Source organism: Gymnoscopelus braueri (assembly GCF_963280865.1).
Source record: "Gymnoscopelus braueri genome assembly, chromosome: 15".
In the NCBI taxonomy this organism is placed as follows: Eukaryota; Metazoa; Chordata; class Actinopteri; order Myctophiformes; family Myctophidae; genus Gymnoscopelus; species Gymnoscopelus braueri.
Genome location: NC_137620.1, coordinates 3,752,441 through 3,772,004, shown reverse-complemented (window position 1 = coordinate 3,772,004; position 19,564 = coordinate 3,752,441). Strand labels below are relative to the sequence as shown.

The following is a 19,564-nucleotide window of genomic DNA, read 5'->3' as shown; positions in this document are numbered from 1 at the left end:
CTATGTTAATTTAACTCTGAGAGTGTACAAATGGAACCAAATGGACCCGTACGGGTCCATTTGGTTCCATTTGCACACTCTCAGAGTTACAGACCCATGAGGGTCCATTTGGTTCCTACTGTAACTATCCACCATTTAGCTGGGGACCCCCTGGAACTCCCTCAAGGACCCCTGGGGGTCCCCGGACCCCACTTTGAGAACCAATGTACAAGTACACCACTACTGAACCCTGGGGACCCTAGGGGTCTTCAACAGGGGGTCCGGGAACCCTAGGGGGTCCTCAGAGTTACTACCGGGGGGCCGCCAAATCTTTGTGTGATAGGATCTTTAAATAAAAAATGGCATTATCCACTTGAGCCCGTCCCTAGCATCCCTATTCTGAGGAAAACTTTAGCCGAAAAATAGACGATCTACAAGCTCACTTGCGATGCGTTGTGAGCTTGTAGAGCGGCTATTTTTGGCAAAGAGGTTGATCCAACACAATGCTTGGCAGTGCTGTCAAACAAATATGAAGCTATCTATGAAACCTAGGAAAAAAAGTTTAACCTGCAACACAATGTTATACAATATGTAGTGGGGGGGGGGGTACTTCATCTTTCTCTCAGCTAAGGGGTCGCTGGCCTGAACAAACGTTGAAGACCCCTGCTCAAGAGTGTAAAAAATGGACCCTCGTGAGAGAGGTTCCTGGATGGCTACGAATGGCACTGGGTGTCACATGGGCGGACCACATCAACAATGTGGTCCTCTAAGACTTAGACAAATATTATACTTTTACTGCACTACAATTATTTGAAAACTTGAGTTACTAGTTACTTTGTAGATTTAGATTATTATTACAAAACATTCATTAACCACTTTAGCCTTACTACTTCAGTTTTTTCAAAATATTTTTATACTGTACATATTGAACCTGTGAAATGGGACATTATGAGTACTTTTACTTTTGGTAAGTATATTTTGATACCAATACTTTTGTACTTTTACTCAAGTCAATTTTAAACACCAGACTTTTACTTAGTATTTCTAGATTGTGGTATTGATACTTTTACTTAAGTAAAAATAATGTGAGTACTTCTTCCACCACTGCTGTACAGGAAATGTTATGCTGTATAGGAAATGTTTAGCTGTACAGGAAATATTTGGCACGGTAAAGGTTGCTAAAAGTGAAAAGGTTATACGGCTGGTTGATGCGGTTAGACCGGTCCTTAAATCCACTGTTTTAACCTGGTGTCAAATCACTGAACCTTTCACTGAAGGCAGGGACTGTAATGTTATAGGAGGCGTTAATTGTCACCATTGTTTAACCATATGAACCCTAGCGTCCCTATTCTGGGGGGGCGAACATTTGTCGAAAATAGCAGATCTACAACCTCTTATCTCCATGTTTTAACTTTTTGTGTAGTTTTCGTAAATTAACGCAGTACTTGATCACACTACAGCGACACACAAAAGCATCAAAAGTACAAGCTCGATCTGCTACTTTTGATGCTTTTGAAGTGAAAAGTTACCGTTTCGGACATAATGAGGTTATGAGTCAGGGGTTTTTCAACTGATTATGAACCAGGGACCACCACCCTGACTGAGAACCGACCCGGGGACCACCGTTGTGTTGGGAGAGGGGTTATATGGGCGTGGTGTGGGGGGGGGGGAAGCTTGAAATGAAATAATGACTGTTAAGGGCTTAATTCAATGTGTTATTTCGAGGTGAATTAAATCAAGCCCTTAAAGGGATAGTTCACAAAAAAAAACTAAAAAAAACATCGATTAGTCATCCCATGGAGACTTGAATTCATGGATATTTTTTTTGTTTTTGTCACATATTTGATGACCAGCGGACCGGTAGGCAGCAGTTCCGGTAGGAGACACACAGGAGACTCTTTGTGTCTCCTACCGGAACGGCTGCCAAACTATTGGCTTAGGAATGCGACAAAAACAAAACAAAAATATCCATGAATTCAAGTCTCCATGGGATGACTAATCGATAGGAAAAAAGTCATTTTGGGGGTGAACTATCCCTTTAACAGTTATTATTTAACTGTTAGCTCTATGGTCTATGGTCCAGAGCTAAAAAACCTCATGTTAACTGATTCATTGCAACTGATGTATGAGCGAGCAGACACATGCAACTGATTATGGGCACATTTCCTAATAATGGTGACTCAACCAGGCAATCTGGTACAATTTCCCTTGAGATTCTAACTCCCATTTCTGTGGAAGTTATTGACATTCGACTTCCCAGTAACCAGTGGTGGAAAAAGTTTACTTTCAAATAGCCTACAGTATGTATAAAATAGGGCTAAAGTAGTTCATGTATGTTTTATAATGTCATAATTTATATCTTTAAGTAACTAGTAACTTTTGTTTTCAAATAATTGTAGTGGAGTAAAAGTACAATATTTGCCTCCGAGATGTAAGTGGAGTAGAAGCAAAACTATAGACAATTGGAAATACTCCAGTAAATTAAAAGTATCTCAAAATTGTACAATACTTGAGTAAATGTACTTAGTTACTTTAAACCACTTTAAGCCAGTAACTAACAACATTGACACGGAGTGCCTCGCTATGAGCTTGTAGATCTGCTATTTTTGAAAAATCTTGAAAAGCGAACATTTTTAACTCAAATCTTTGCTTCTGGGGGTCCCTGGCATAAAAAAAATTCAGATGGGGGTCAGTGGCCACAATTCAATTTAGGGGTCCTTGGCATGAAAAAGGTTCAAAGGTTGTAGATCTGCCATTTTTGAAACATTTTGAAAAGCAAACATTTTTAACTCAAATCTTTGCTTCTGGGGGTCCCTGGCATTAAACATTTTCAGATGGGGGTTTGCGGCCAAAAGGATATCAATTTAGGGGTCCTTGGCATGAAAAAGGTTGAAAACCACTGGTTTAAATTATTAAAAGGCCTCGTTAACATACAGTGACTGATTAAAGTATAAATATAGGTCGCACCATGTCTACTCACTGACATTTGTGTGAAGCTCTCTCCCTACAGCTTCTGTTTTCCTCTAAGGATGAATAATGAAATGAGCTAAACTTTTAATTTGTGGAGCATCTTTCAGAAAATGCACAACGTGCCTTGCATTATTGAACGGACAGAATAACATGACAAGTGCATCATTCGACCAGTTTATAATATAGCTTTGTGGTTGCAGAAAGAAAAAAAGTAGTAGCAAAGTACCGATTAACTGCACTGTCAAAAGTAGATATGAATGAAAAACAAGACAGTGAAATGTTCTCTCAATTCCTGGTTTGTGGGATATGTGTTGGCCTTGTTACTTAAAGGGACATTTCGCCGATTTTACATCAAACCCCTATTTTTATCTAGGTCTAGGACCCATAAACATGATCCTGGTGTGTTTTTTGTGTTTTATCTGTATTTTTAGATTTGTATCCATATCCTCAGAGACTATGAGTCATTTGACTCATAGTCTCTTTATCTCACCTTATTTCCTGACTACAATGTAGACCACACCCCCACGCAGCCACAAGGAAGGGCAGTACCCCAAAGCATTATGGTCATTGTAGTAATGCAGCAGTCCAGTCAAACCCCAGTCAAACACACAGACTTGTATATTTTTCATAGGGTGCAAATTTCAAATTTAGCTACTGTTATTTACTACAAATATTATTAACATTGAGTGACTGTAAGTTCTTCCAGGGGTGAAATGCTCCTTTAAGTAAAACAAAAAGAGTACTTCTTCCACTGGTTGTATAGCCTGATAGCTACTGGCAAAAAAAGGACTTTCCCAAGTCACTCAATTGCTGTTGCTACACTGCTGTTCCTCCAGTACAGATGATGTACAGTAATGTCAACAACACAGCCTTCTGGGAAAAGAGGACTGCACTCACTCACACACACTATCAGGGTTCTCTCTCAGCACAGCTCCAATGCTTTTCACCACCGGGCGTTTTCCATTCATGCGGAAAATAATAAAGGTCAGTGATTAACGTCAACCTAAGAGTGTCACGTGATCTATGACAGAGTTCACATAATTACAGTATCTCAAATGTCAGTTTTCAATCCGGCAACGCATCTCTGTCATCTTAAGATTTCTTTGGCTATTTAAAACATAGCAGATATACAAGCTCATGGCGCGGCACCGAGTGCCGCGCTATGAGCTTGTAGATCTGCTATTTTTAGAAAAATCGTGAACATATATATATATCTTTTTTTTTAACTGAAATCGTTGCTTCTGGGGGTCCCTGAAACAAAATATTTGACATGGAAAATGTTTGAGAAGCACTGATATATAGCAACATACTGTAAGTTTTTTTTCAAAAATAACTGTTTAGAAGACATTTGTACAATCTCCAAATAGCTGTTTAGAAGACATTTGTACAATCTCCAAATAGCTGTTTAGAAGACATTTGTGACCACATTTGACTGGGAGACAGTCATCTAGATTTTTTTTCATTTTCATGTTTTCATTTCATATGAAAGCAGGGAATCATAGCAAAATAGAGTGAATAGTTTTGAAACTACAGCTTATAGAACTGAAGTCAAGTTAAAACTCTTAACTCATGCAGTGCCAAAAATATTTCTGGCTATATCACCCCTGTGCCAAGGCCAAAAATACATTGTAAAAAAAAAAGTGCTTAGGAGCCGAGATACAGCCTTTTTCAGTAAGAAGTTAAACAAGAAGTGAATGGAGCAGCAAATCTTCAAATCATCATATCTTGGGTTCTGAACCTTTTTTTTTTTCATGACGTCGGCGACGTCATTGGCGCTCTGGGCTTATAAAGATGGCACTGAATGAGTTAAGTAGAGAAAACACCACTTGAATTAGAGGTTGCTAGCCATAAGAATCGCCAGAAGCAAAGATTTGAGTTAAAAAAAATCGCTTTGAAAAATATACACATTCAAAGATCTGCACACATTTTAAATTGTTTTCAAAACAATTGTAGATCTACAAGCTCATAGCGCAGAACTCGGTGCCACGCTATGAGCTTGTAGATCTGCTATTTTTGAATGGCCAAAGAAATTCAAAAAATGACACACAGATGCGTTCCCGGTCGTAATGGGTTAAGCCAGGGGTGTCAAACTCGCGGCCCGCGGGCATTTTGCGGCCCGCGGAAAGGTCCAGTGCGGCCCGCGAAATACTTTTCAAAATAGTGAATTGATACTACCTCTAACAGATAGAGTCGGAGTTTGCACGTTGCCTTGCTGAACGTCCAAGCAGCTCTCCCCCCTCCCCCACTGGCAGCCAAGTACCTCTGATGGCCCGGTAGTCAGTCAACATTCCACAGCCAGCTGTGGACTGTTCTGGCTGATTGGCTCGTTAACAGTCTATTCAACTAGTCGGCTAGTCTCTCTCTCTCTCTCTCTCTCTCTCTCTCTCTCTCTCTCTCTCTCTCTCTCTCTCTCTCTCTCTCTCTCTCTCTCTCTCTCTCTCTCTCTCTCTCTCTCTCTCTCTCTCTCTCTCTCTCTCTCTCTCTCTCTCTCTCTCTCTCTCTCTCTCTCTCTCTCTCTCTCTCTCTCTCTCTCTCTCTCTCTCTCTCTCTCTCTCTCTCTCTCTCTCTCTCTCTCTCTCTCTCTCTCTCTCTCTCTCTCTCTCTCTCTCTCTCTCTCTCTCTCTCTCTCTCTCTCTCTCTCTCTCTCTCTCTCTCTCTCTGTCTGTCTGTCTGTCTGTCTGTCTGTCTGTCTGTCTGTCTGTCTGTCTCTGACACACACAGGAGCTTGCCCTGAGAAAGGAGGAGATCGCACTATGAGCTTGTAGATCTGCTATTTTTGAAAAATCATGGAAATCTTTACAGATGTCTCCTAAATCCTAACAGTTTTCTGAAACACTTATGTTGCTATAATATGTGGTTCTCTAACTTTTTTATTTCTATATTATATGTCTATATTATATATATATATATATATATATATATATATATATATATATATATATATATATATATATATATATATATATATATATATATATATATATATATATATATATATGTGTGTGTGTGAGAGAACGCTCCCCCCTCCCCACTTGTTCTGTAAAGAACAATAGGCAAGCAATTGAAGCCATGGCCAGAACATTATTATAACCACACACATTACCTCACACATTACCAGGTAATGAATTTAATTGTTCTATTTCAAATGGATGGGCTCATTACAAATTGCATTGTTTGATTTTAATGTAAATAATTAAAGTAGCTAATCTTCATAAAACATTTTTTAAAGTGATATACTGTAGTTATAGCAGTGACTGAGATGTAGTGGAGTTCTGGAAATTGGAAATACTCTAGTAAAGTAAAACTCAAATCTTTAGGTACAGTACTTGAGTAAATGTAATTAGTTACTTTACACCACTGTTCTATAAATGTAATTATTTAACCACCCACACACATTACCAGATATTGTTTAATTTCAAATTGAATTATTCTACTTAAAATGGTTTATAATAAGGGTAATAATAATAATAATAATAATAATAATAATAATAATAAGACAAGACAAGACAACAGAATGCTGTATAACTGAATGCGTGTGAGCGCGCATGTGCGTCCGCAACTGGTTCCTGCCCACCTCAAGTCACCATTTGACCAATCTTGCCCGGACATCAAAATGAGTTTGCCACTATTTTGTCTCAGTCAAATAAACTCTTCTCTTTACAGGGAAACGGATAAGCGATTTTTTTTTATTATGAATTGCCCCACAATATGAATACATTTGGATGTGTTTTGTTGGTAACTGTTGTATAATCGCAATATTACACTCGAGGGTGTGCTTTACAGTACCTTACATTATTAGCACTTCTGTGATCGCGGCGGAACTCGGCTTCGCCTCGTTCCTGACCGCATCACAGGCGTGCTAATAATGACGGTAAAGCACACCCTCTCGTGTAATATTGCTTAATTAACCACCACCCTATTTTATACATAGGCTATTTGAAAGTGGCCAGTTCACAACACGTCACATTGCGACACCTTGTGAACTTCTGCTATCTTCAAACATTTTAGTACTTTTACTTTTGGTACTTTAAGTACATTTTGATATAAATAATGTTGTACTTTTACTCAAGTCAATTTTGAATTCAAGACTTTTTACTTGTAACAAAGTATTTCTAAATTGCAGTATTGATACTTTTACTTTCACTAAAATATCTGAGTACTTTTTCCACCACTGAGTGCGACATTAAACCACTTGAACCCCAGCTTCCACAAAAAAACTGCATATCTACAGGCACACAACGCGTCACAAAAATGTCATTTGGTGTAGATGATAAAAAAAGAGATACAAGTACAGTTGCAACCCAAGTCCGTTCTACTCAGAATAGAGGGTTTAAGTGGTTAAATTGCATTAAGTGCATCGCCAATGCTGCTAACATCATAGCTCTACTCCAGCAGGCCCCCACACTACTGCTACGTAGAACCTCTTGTCAGAAAGTGGTGTTGGTTTATATATTACCATGCCAAGTACTCTACTCTACTGCCCCCAGCACATCCATCACCACAGCCCAGTGGTGTGTGTGTGTATGTGTGTGTGTGTGTGTGTGTGTGTGTGTGTGTGTGTGTGTGTGTGTGTGTGTGTGTGTGTGTGTGTGTGTGTGTGTGTGTGTGTGTGTGTAATTTTCTTTAAAGCTTTTAAAGCAGCACTATGTACCTTTTTAACTATATCGCATATTATGTCATAAAAGGTACATGTTTAAGCAATAACAATCATGCTTCCATACATGTATAGACTCAGGGGGTCCCTGCTAGGGGCTTGACTGTATTACTATGTATAGGGGAGACAATGAGTTTCATCCTGGCATTTTCCAAGTCACCAGGTCAAAGCGAAGACATGCTTGCAGAGACTCCTGGGTAATGAAGTCAAAGACGTTGGCTGCCATGTTATGTGAATGCGTGTCTAAATTGGCCACTGGACACAGATCTAGCAGATCTACAAGATTGAAATGTATCGCGAGAGCTTGTAGATCTGCTACTTTTGATGCTTTTGCGTGATGCTGTAGTATGGTCAAAGTAGGGCGTTCATTTATGAAAAAACAGAAAAAGAAGAAAGAAGATGTAGATAAGAGGTTTCTGCCCAACTGTGATGATTTGTAACCACCCTAAGATTTGTTTCCCCCCAAAATGAGACAAAGACGAAGATAGGGACGCCAGTTTCAAAGTTGTGACAATCGGGACACATTCATTCGGCTGCATAATTGTTACCAAATGTCATCAAAAAAGCTCAAATAACCGATAGCATACTGTATCGGCCAAACCTATATATCGGTAGGCCTCTAATAATAATTAAAAGCAAGAAAGAAAAAAAAGAATGAAGGGTCTAATTTCCTGTGTAATTCAAGTGAGGAGGCACTCACTGCTGTCCACATGAAGAGTGGAGTGGAGTGGGTTGTTCTCTCTGATTAATGCTTGATTAAATAGTCGTGGATGAAGTAATCAGACCCAGTTAATTCCGATTAATTTCGGTCTTGACCCGAGTTCTATCGTTGTTGTCGGGCAGAAACCTCTTATCTCCATATTCTAACTTTTTGTGTTTTTTTGTTGTTGTAAATTAACACCCTACTTGATCATACTACAGCGTCACGCAAAAGTATCAAAAGCATCAGATCCGCAAGCTCGAAACGCGGTGCGTAGCGACACGTTTCGAGCTTGTAGATCTGCTGCTTTTGCCGTTTCTTGTATTTGAATCCTGAAACAGTTTCGGACATGTAAGGTTTCCAGCTGACAGACGATATTCTCCTTAAAAGCTTAATTGGCGCAATAGTAGCTGTTGTTGTTGAAACGGAGCCTAAAATGGTAGTAATTTAACATGCTCGAAATAATAACGAATATCATTTCAAAGTAATTCTGTGATGTTGTGTGCTTGCACGTGTGTGTGTGTGTGTGTGTGTGTGTGTGTGTGTGTGTGTGTGTGTGTGTGTGTGTGTGTGTGTGTGTGTGTGTGTGTGTGTGTGTGTGCACACTCTATCTCATCGGTTTGCCATTGTTAAACGCATTGTGAGCCTGTAGATCAGCTATTTTTGGTGCACGACATCATGTATAAAATCAGGCATAACTTAAAACTCATCATAACCTGAATCTTTTCATAGTTGTAAACCTATAAACTCCCCAAATCTGTTCTGTTGAGGAATAGGAAAATGGTTCTCACAATGTGTATCTCTCACGTTCTACTATACTTCTCCACACACACACACACACACACACACACACACACACACACACACACACACACACACACACACACACACACACACACACACACACACACACACACACACAGTATATCTATGTTAAGTTACTTAAGTAAAAGTATCAATACTGCAATGTAGAAGTAATCTGTTACAAGTAAAAGTCCGGAATTCAAAATGTACTCGGGTAAAACTACAAAAGTATCGGTATCAAAATGTACTTGAAATACCAAAAGTAGTAGTCATTATGCAGAATGTCCCGTTTCACAAGTTTTCAAATGCATAGAATGTATAAAAAATCTTTAGAAAATACCACATCTAAAAGCTCACATTGGGTCGCATCGCAACGCATTGTGAGCGTGTATATCTGCTATTTTCAAATGGCCAAAATGTATATATGGCAGAAATGTATGTTTTGTAATAATAATCAAAATCAAAATCTACAAAGTAACTAGCAACTAAAGTTTTCAAATAATTGTAGTGGAGTAAAAGCACAATGTTTGCCTCTGAGATGTAGTGGAACAGAAGTATAATACGGAGAATTACAGTACAGTACTTGAGTAAATGTACTTAGTTACTTTACACCACTGTCCCCAACTCCCCGTGTGGCATGCTCCTAATCTGTGACATAACAGGATTTAGAGCGTGAGTAGTACTCGCTCGCCGTCTGTAGCCTCAACACGACCACCCCCCCCCCCCCACACACACTCCCTGAGCATTGAGCAATAAGCCAGGCGTATACATCATACTATCATCACGGCTGACATGTTGACATTCTATTTACAGTAATCCTCGGCCTCAGAGTAAATTGATTTGGATTGACAAGTCACAGGCATGAACTTATTATCCTCTAAAGCGACGGGGAATTTATGGGGTGCTCTGGGTGGCGCAGTGGTAAACGTGCCTGCCCACCACCACCGCGGATGTTGTGGGTTTGAATCCGCCGACTATTTTTTTATGGGTCGCGACTCGCAAGTAAGTTTTTACTTTTTATGAAAACAAAATATGTATATATATATTTCAAAAATATTCTCAATTTCTTTTTTTGTTTATTTAAAAAAAAATATTCATACAAAAAACCTCTAAATTCCCCAAAAATACTTACAAAAAAAGAAAGAAAAAAGTAGTGAAAATAGCCGAATAGAAGTAGTGAAAATAGAAGTAGTGAAAATAGCCGATCTACAAGGTCACAACGCGTCGCAATGTGACGCGTTGTGGGCTTGTAGATCGGCTATTTTCACTAGTTTGGGTCCTAGGAAGACATTTTTCTTTTGGGTCACGACCCAAAAAAAGTTTGCGCATATTTTCTGTGAGGTTAGGGTTAGGCATATGACCACGCCCACCTGGGTGACACACCAAAGAAAGAGGGAGCCCTGGTATAAACAGCACGTGGTACAGTAAGACATTAAAGGGATAGTTCACCCCCAAAATTGGCTTTTTTTCCTATCGAATGGTCACCCCATGGAGACTTGAATTCATGGATATTTCTTTGTTTTTGTCACATTCCTAAGCCAATAATTTGATGACCGGCAGCGGTTCCGGTAAGAGACACAAAGAGTCTCCTTTGTGTCTCCTACCGGAACCGCTGCCTACCGGTCCGCTGGTCATCAAGTGATTGTCTAAGAAATGCGACACAAAAAAAAATATCCATACGTTCAAGTCTCCATGGAGTGACTAATTGATAGAAACATATATTATTTTTTTTTGGGTGAACTATCCCTTTAAGACTGACAAAAAAGTCCTGGGGACTTCAGGCCAGTTTTGAAAGAGACCAATGATACATAATTATGCTTTAATGGATGGCGTCAGGGGCATTCCACATTTTTGATAGGAGGAACATGTGACACGCAACTTTTAAGAAAAGTGGTGCGCTCTGGATTCAAGCCTGGGAGGAGGTGTCCCATTTCCACAACCCACATGAAGTCAGGCCACAACACGCTAAACGGGGGCAGCAAGCTATTTTCATTGCAGGGCACCCCCCACCCACCACCTCCTCATGATATCGGCGTCATGCTGGAATTGGATTAATGAACCAACATCTGTTAACAGCCTCTTCCAGGACACTGGTTCTCAAACTTTTTTCCAAGTCAAGGACCACCCAACGCAGGCGTAGCGGTCCAGGCACCTATAGGCTCCAAATTAGCCTGACAGCACGTTGTGGGTTCGAGTCCCGATCCCCGACAGCCTTTGCTGCATGTCGCTCCCTATCTCTCTCCCCATTTCCTGTCAGACTACTATCCTATCTATAAAAGGCATAAAAGCCCCCCCCCCAAATTTTTTTTTTTATTTAGCCGCGGACCCCCCCCCCCCCCCATCTGATTTTTATTTTTGGTGCCAGGGACCCCCAGAAGAGGTTTGTTTAAAATATATATATATATATATATATATTAAAAATTGTCCATACATTTTCGATATTTTTCAAAATGTTCTCAAAAATAGCTGACGTACAAGCTGTACATCTGCTATTTTTGAATAGCCAACATATAAATGGATAAAGTGGTGACGCTATTAACTACTTTTTCTGGGGACCCCCTGGAATCCAACCCCCCCCCCCCCCCCATGGTCTCAATTACACATGGAAAGCTGGTACCATTTGACCCACATAGTAACTCCAAATGTAGTTATGATATAGGTTATGAAATCAAATGTGGGGTTTTCCTCACCCTCAACACCAAGTCACACGCATTTGAGTTGTGTTTGTCGCTTGGGGTTTGGTGATACATGAAGACGAGCAAGCAGAAATGAAGGTATAGAAAATGCGGTGTGTGTCTGTGTCTGTGTCTGTGTGTGTGTGTGTGTGTGTGTGTGTGTGTGTGTGTGTGTGTGTGTGTGTGTGTGTGTATGTGTGAGAGAGAGAACAAAATGGTGACATGAAAGGAGAGGAACAACAGAGATGTAAATAGGAAGGGCAACAAAAGAAAGGAAAGGTGCGACAGAAGGTGGCAGCTCTGGGAGAGACCCTCATTCAGACCCTGGTCACATGGGAGTCAGGACACATTTTGCAGGCTGCAAAACACAGGCTGGGCCGTGCTCCTTTGTATGCAGTCTACAAAGCAGAGCATCTGCATTTCTTTATTTTATTTATCCTTTATTACCCGGGGTAGGTTAATCTATTGAGGTCGGTGAATATAAAGAAGACCCATTAAGGCATGGGTCTTCAACAGGGGGTCCGTGACCCCTAGGCGGTCCTCAGAGTTACTACAGGGGGGGGAATCTTTGTGTGATAGGATTTTAGGATTTTCCTATTTTTACATTAACCACTTGCACATTAGCATCCCTATTCTGAGGGTAACATTAGCCAAAAATATTAGATCTACAAGTTTGCTTTAGAGAGAACAAAAGAGTAGACCAAGTAGACCAAAAACACCCCTCCCCCAACTTGGGTCACAGTGCCCTGGGTTGTGACAAATTTTTCAATCAACCAGACCAGCTAAAACCTGTTTTCAAAAGTACATGAATCATGAGTCCAATGGACTTCAGTGTGAGAGTGACCAATAATGCTGTCATTTGCCTGCTGCCGGAACTCACATTAGTCCTCATATTAGATGCTAAGAGAAAAGAAAGACAGTTGTAATTGTGATACATATAAGTAAGAACATGAAGACTACTATGTTATGAGTCAACCAGGGCGCTGTGACCCAAACTGGGGGGGAAAATAATAATGGATGTTTTTGACTGTCTTTTTGGAATAACCTGCCTCGAAACACCTGCTGCATTTACAGTCCATTTTAAGTGTTGTCTTTTAGTTTCCTGTTCTTTTCTCACATGTATAATTTCAGCTACCTTATTTGTTAGTTTCAATATGTATTGTCGAGTACTACTGACATTTAACCATTTAAATACCTGTATTTGTTTGTATGTTTGTGGACCCCAGGATGACTAGCTAATGGGGATCTTTAATAAAAATAAAAATCAGTTTGATTGATCCAAGCCGGAACCACAAATCGATCAATAGATGGCCGGCCGGTCCCATATAAGGAGTTCCCAATGCAGTGTGTTGCCTTACATGCAATGTGTTGTCATGGCATCAGGCACAAATAAATCAGTCAGCTCCATATAAGGGCACAAAAGGGGGCATATACTGAAGAGATCAGGGATCTCCATAGAGTATATGGGCATAAAAGGGACACAAACTGACGGATACACAGATCACCATAAATGGGCATATCGGTCAAATCGGCCGTGCGACGTAGGTGTGGGCAGATGGGCAGTGTTGCCAGATTCTGTGACAGAAACAAGCAACCGGGTCTAGGAAAACAAGCCCAAAGGAAGCGACTATGGGCCAAATGAGAACTTTAAACATATATCAGCTATTTGAAAATAGCAGATCTACAAGCTCACAACGCGTCACATCGCGTTGTGAGCTTGTGGATCTGTTATTTTCAAATAAAATCTTGGGGGGAACCTTCGATAAGCAGACATGGCAACAATGCAGATGGTGGGCCACGAATGCTTTTGAGATGTTGAAGTGTGCTCTGCAGAATAGATAGAACCACTCGAAAAAGTTTGATTGTATGACCTACGGTTCAAGAGTTATAAGCCAAAAACATGAAGGCCCCTGTTATAGCGCCACCATGAGGTCAATTTGGGGCAGAGGTTCTTCCTGGGCCCATTGGGAGTGTGCGTGTACACTGGCAAAATCCAGAGTGTCAATATTAACTCTGACAGAGTACACAGACGCTTTCCTGTCATTTCATCATGATAATGACAAGCTTGTATTAGTGTGGCTTCAGTGGGGAAATCATTTTTTTAAAACATGCAAACTAATATGCTGTGTGTGTGTGTGTGTGTGTGTGTGTGTGTGTGTGTGTGTGTGTGTGTGTGTGTGTGTGTTCGTGCATGCGTGAGTCGTGAGTGCGTGTGTGTGTCTCTGCATGTGTGCGCGTGTGCGTGTGTGTGTGTGTGTGTGTGTGGGGAGGCTAATGACCTATATGGTGAAACAAAAAGAGCAAGCTGTTTTGCATAATATGTAAACGTGGCTCTACGAGAGAAGAGCACGCACAGGAAAATCCTCAGTGTGTCAACTCAACTCTGAGAGGGTGCAGATGAAACTGGAAAATGGTTTCATCTGCACCCTCTAAGAAATGAGTTCTTCACTATACAACAGCATCCTCATATGCATGATGCAACAATAAGTGAGTGATAACATTGACACTCTCAGGGTTAAGTAAACACTGGGGATTTTTTACAGTGTGCGTGTGTGTGTGTGTGTGTGTGTGTGTGTGTGTGTGTGTGTGTGTGTGTGTGTGTGTGTGTGTGTGTGTGTGTGTGTGTGTGTGCGTGTGTGTGTGTTGTGTACGTGCATGCGTGTGTGTGTGTGTGTGTACGTGTGTGTGTGTGCGTGTGTTCAGTCAAAGCGGAGTGCTGCTGGCTACACTGTCTGTCATCCAAAGCATAACATCAACTCTTCCTCCATGAAATGTGTTCAGCATTGTGATCCAAACAGCACACACGCACGCACACACACACAAGTTTGGTCATAATAATCTAAATCTGCAAAGTACAATAACTGGTAACTACATTTGTCAGATAAAAACACATGGGCGTGCCCGTAGGGTTCAACCGGAGCTTATTCACATGCACGCGAGCGCCCAGGCGCCTGCGTCTTTCGCGCATGAGCCGGTTTAGCTTCCGGGTCTTTTAAAATGTTTATTTTCTCCTTCTTTGGTAATATTTTGGAAGGTTTCTCAGCAGACTTCGGTAGAACAGAATCTAAATTATAATATGAGCGACCCACAATGGGTCCCGGTCCCGAAAGTTAAACACTGCTATACCTCCCTCAACAGTGCTTGCATAGTGCAGGACAAAAGAATAATAGCTTATTAGCGATTAGGCCTGGGAACGGTCACATAGATCGGCCATCTACAAAGTAACTAACTAGTAACTAAAGTGTTCAAATAATTGTAGTGTAGTAAAGGTAAAGTATTTGCCTCTGAGATGTAGTGGAGTAGAAGTAAAAGTACAGAAATTTGAAAATATTCCAGTAAAGTAAAAATTGTACTTAAGTACAGCACTTGAGTGAAAGTACAGTACATAGTTACTTTGTCCCTGTGAAGCAGAGAGTGACCTCCAGAACGACACACATGCACAGTACCTGCCGTCACCACCACTCTGGAGACACAGAGTGCTACTAGAGCCTGCAAAGGGTGTCCCCATTATGGGGACAGAGTGCCACTAGAGCCTGCATGTCACCGCACCACACAGGTGAGCCAGCATGGAGCCAGACATCAAACACATCACAGACTTGGCTCTGGATGTGCCCAGCGGGACAGGTTGCCAAGGCTGCACTGTGTGTGTGTGTGTGTGTGTGGGGGTGTGTGTGTGTGTGTGTGTGTGTGTGTGTGTGTGGACAGCGGGGAGTGGAGGTGTACTCTACTTAATCCCCTCCCCTCGCCTTTCTCGTCTGCTATACTTCCCCCTGCCTGTCACATCTGAAGGCCCCTGAAAGCTGGGCGAGAGAGGGAGGGAGACAGAAAGCGAGAGATAAAATGCACACACACACACACACACACACACACACACACACACACACACACACACACACACACACACACACACACACACACACACACACACACACACACACACACACGCCTCCAGAGGCAGACAGGTGTGACATAAATGGGGAGAAAGCAACAAAGAACAGAATACAGAGGAGCTTTAGACTGTTGGTGGTCTAGATACTAGATCGTTGCTGTCGGGCAGGAACCTCTTATCGTAGAAAAGGTAATGAGCATTAGTGAGAATAGCCGATCTACAAGCTCACAATGTGACGCATCGCAACGTGTTGTGAGCTTGTAGATTTACTATTCTCTATTTCTATGAAGATAGGTTGAAAATGGGTGAAGTGCAAATTTAAACGACAGTGTAAAAAAAAATGGACCCTCACGTGACAATTCTTCTTACACCCGGGAGTTCAATTTTCTACAAGCTGTGCCGCCCCTCCCGCCAGCTCGCTAAATAACTAAAGTAAACACGCTAGCAGCTAAATATAAACACGCCCTTTCGTTAGTCGACAATGCACACACAGAAAGACACACAGTCTGACAAAAGAAACAAGTACTAGTCCGGTGGCTCGAGAAGGAGAAAGTGACACACACACACACACACACACGCACACGCACACACCGAGTGACAAACAGGTCACACTAGGGCTGCTATGTGTGCTGTGAGATCAACATCGCCCATTAATGTAACTCTGAGAGTGTACAAATGTACATTTGTACACTCTCAGAGTTACAAAAGGATAAAGTCAACGCTGACAATTTCACAGTGCACTATACCAGCATCCACTGCAGGGAAACTCAGTACAAGCTATTAATAATAAAGCGAGTATTATACATTGTACTACTTATGAGATATGGAACCTCCACAGAGAATATTACACTCAATAATCCACGATGGAGCCTTTTGTCAAAGTCGCCCAGCTTCTGCTTGAAAAGCCCACGTGCAGGGAGATCCGCATGGGAGATCCTAACAAGTTTCATTTCCTTTGTATTCATGCTTATATTATCTATGTAGAGTTTAGTTTACCACTGATAAAGAAAGGAGCGGTACTGCAGATGAGATGTTATGCTGAATGTAATTAAAGGCCGGCTCTAACTATCACTTTAATGTAGTGCAGCCTTTAAAAGCAGGAAAATATGGCCGCTCGGGTAGCACAGTCGTAAAGTAGCTGCCCACCACCAAGTCTGGGGTCTAGACCAGAGCATGGGGGTTCGAATCCACTGCGGTGCATCCGGCTTTGTCGAGCGTCTATACGAACACAATTGGCCCGTGTTCGTGGGACTAAAGCCATGCGCTGCACGTATTCGTACGGGCTGGAGGAATACTAGGGCCGGCACCATAGACCGTAAAAAGGATGGACAAAGTTACGCCCATCTACAGACCGTAAATGAAGTCTATTTTTCAGCTATTTCAAATCTGCCATCTTTCTATATCACGTCATATCCTATGCGCTCGAAAATGAATGCTATTGGTTGGGACCAGAGCGGGGGTGGTGAATGAATGGTATTGGTTGTGTAGCTTGTCAATCACATCATCGCAAGGTAGCCACGCCCCTCCTACAGCATACCCTACTTCATCATAATTTTTTTAAATAAATGGGACCATACTTTACCAAACCGCATATCATGGTGATTGAAAGAAGACTTTAAACTAGTTAATAAAATAAAGTCAAAAGTTCGGCAAAAACAACCTACTTGAATGGAGAGTAATTATTTCTGACACCAGCAGGGGTTAAACAGCGAAACTATAGGCAATTCATTCATATTAACTGTCACTTCCTATTCACCCGTTTCCTAGGCTGTGTGTTTTCCACTTCCTGTTGATTTCATTGGATATCATTGGTCATCTGACCAGTTTCATTGGATTTCATTGGATCAAATCGACAGGAAGTGGAAAACACACAGCCTAGGAAACAGGTGAATAGACTCAATTTACAACTCAGAAGCTGGCCCCTCGGGCGGCACCTGTCAGCAGGAAGCGTTGGGCGGGAAGGGTAGAACGGAGGCTCAGTCAGTGAGGATACAACAGCAGTGACAATACACAGAAATGTGTGTGGAGAGTGAATCAATTGGCATAACGACTACACCGGGGAGAAAATGAGGTAAAAAGAAAAACGAAAGAAAAAGAAAATAGCCAATATTCAATCTCATAACGCGTGTGAGCTTGTATGCTGGCAATTTTTCACTGATTGTTCACCCCCCTGGTTAAAGGCCTTGGGTCCTTAGAAAGTTGTAAAATAAATTGTCATCGATGCACACGTCTCTGCAGAACCACAGACTGCTCCGTCTAGACAGGTATGACATGACCTTGAAGCCAGACGGCCTACCACGAGAGACCGTCTCTGACAGAGCTGTGACAACGGTTTGACGCCTCGCTCTGGGCTGGTTTGGAGTCTGGGGACACGGGAAGTTAAGCATAACATGGCTGCAGGGATCGTCTGTTGTTGCTGTCGGGCAGAAACCTGGCCTTACCTCCATATTTCAACATACTTAACCCATTAAGACCGGGAACACATCCGTGGCATTTTTAGATTTCTTGGGGCTATTAAAAAATAGCAGATATGCAAGCTCATAGCGCGGCACAGAGTGCCGCGCTATGAGCTTGTAGATCTGCTATTTTTTCCTGAAAATGTGTGCAAATCTGTGAATATATGTTTTTAAAGCGAACATTTTTAACTCAAATCTTTGCTTCTGGGGGTCCCTGGAACAACATAATTTGAGATGGGGGTCCGCAGCCAAATACATACATACATACATTGCTGTGCCGCGCTATGAGCTTGTAGATCTGCTATTTTTGAATAACCAAAGAAATCTTAAAATTACACAGATGCGTTCCCGGTCTTAACTCTTTCAATGCCATGCTTATTTATGGAATTTTGGTTCTGAGTGCCACAGCAAAATTCATTGTAAAAAAGTGTTTGTGTGCTTAAGAGCCGAGATACAGCATCATCATATCTTGGGTTCTGAACATGTTTTTCCCCCAAAAAATAAAAATAAAGAAAATGATTATTTTTTTTTTTTTATGACGTCTTTGACGTCCTGTGGCACACGGGGTGTCAGGCCTCATGACGTCTTTGACGTCATGTGGCACTGAATGAGTTAATGGGTTAAGGTGAGGTTAACCTGACAGCGCTGATATTTCCAGTGAAGGGAATGAGGAAAAATGCCACAGTATGTCAAGCGGCATGAGTAGAAGTATGCCAAACAATGAGTACTGTGTCAACTCTAGACTGTGAACCTGATGTTCCTAGTTGTGTGAAACAAGGCAGGAGAGTATTGTGTTGTATTTAACCCATTCGATCCGAGAACGCATCTGTGTCATTATTTTAGACCTCTTTGGCTATTCAAAAATAGCAGATCTACAAGCTTGTAGATCTGCCGTTTTTGAAAAATCGTGAAAATGTGTGCAAATCTTTGAATATATATATTTTCAAAGCAAACATGTGTAACTAAAATCTTTGTTTCTGGGGGTCCCTGGAACAAAATATTTTGAGATGGGGGTCCGCGGCCAAATACATATCATTTTGGGGGTCCTGGACATGGAAAAGTTTGAGAACCACTGATATAGAAACATTTTTTTTTTTGTTGAACTATTAGGATTTAGAAGACATTTGTCAAATGTTTGACAAATGAACATTTGACATATGACAAATGTCCGCTTTAAAACATATATATTCAAAGATTTGCACCACTTAAAAAAAATCTGCACTCGGTGCCAGCGCTATGAGCTTGTAGATCTGCTATGTTTGAATAGCCAAATTAATCTAAAATATGACAGATGCGTTCCTGGATTGAATGGGTTAAGTACAGACACAACCTTTGATTCCTTGTAAGGGCTCCTTGATGACGATGAAGTGTTTCAAAACGGCTACGATTTATAAAGGTCAACTTTCTCAACTTTCTGTTGTGTTCTGCTTGTTTAAA

The 19,564-nt window shown here is 41.3% G+C and overlaps 1 protein-coding gene across 6 annotated transcripts in view; it reads right to left on the bottom strand.

The window, feature by feature from the left end:
- Positions 1-19,564, bottom strand: part of camk2d1 (calcium/calmodulin-dependent protein kinase (CaM kinase) II delta 1) — a 151,969-nt gene that overhangs the window by 75,534 nt on the left and 56,871 nt on the right. The gene's annotated exons all lie outside the window — the stretch shown is intronic.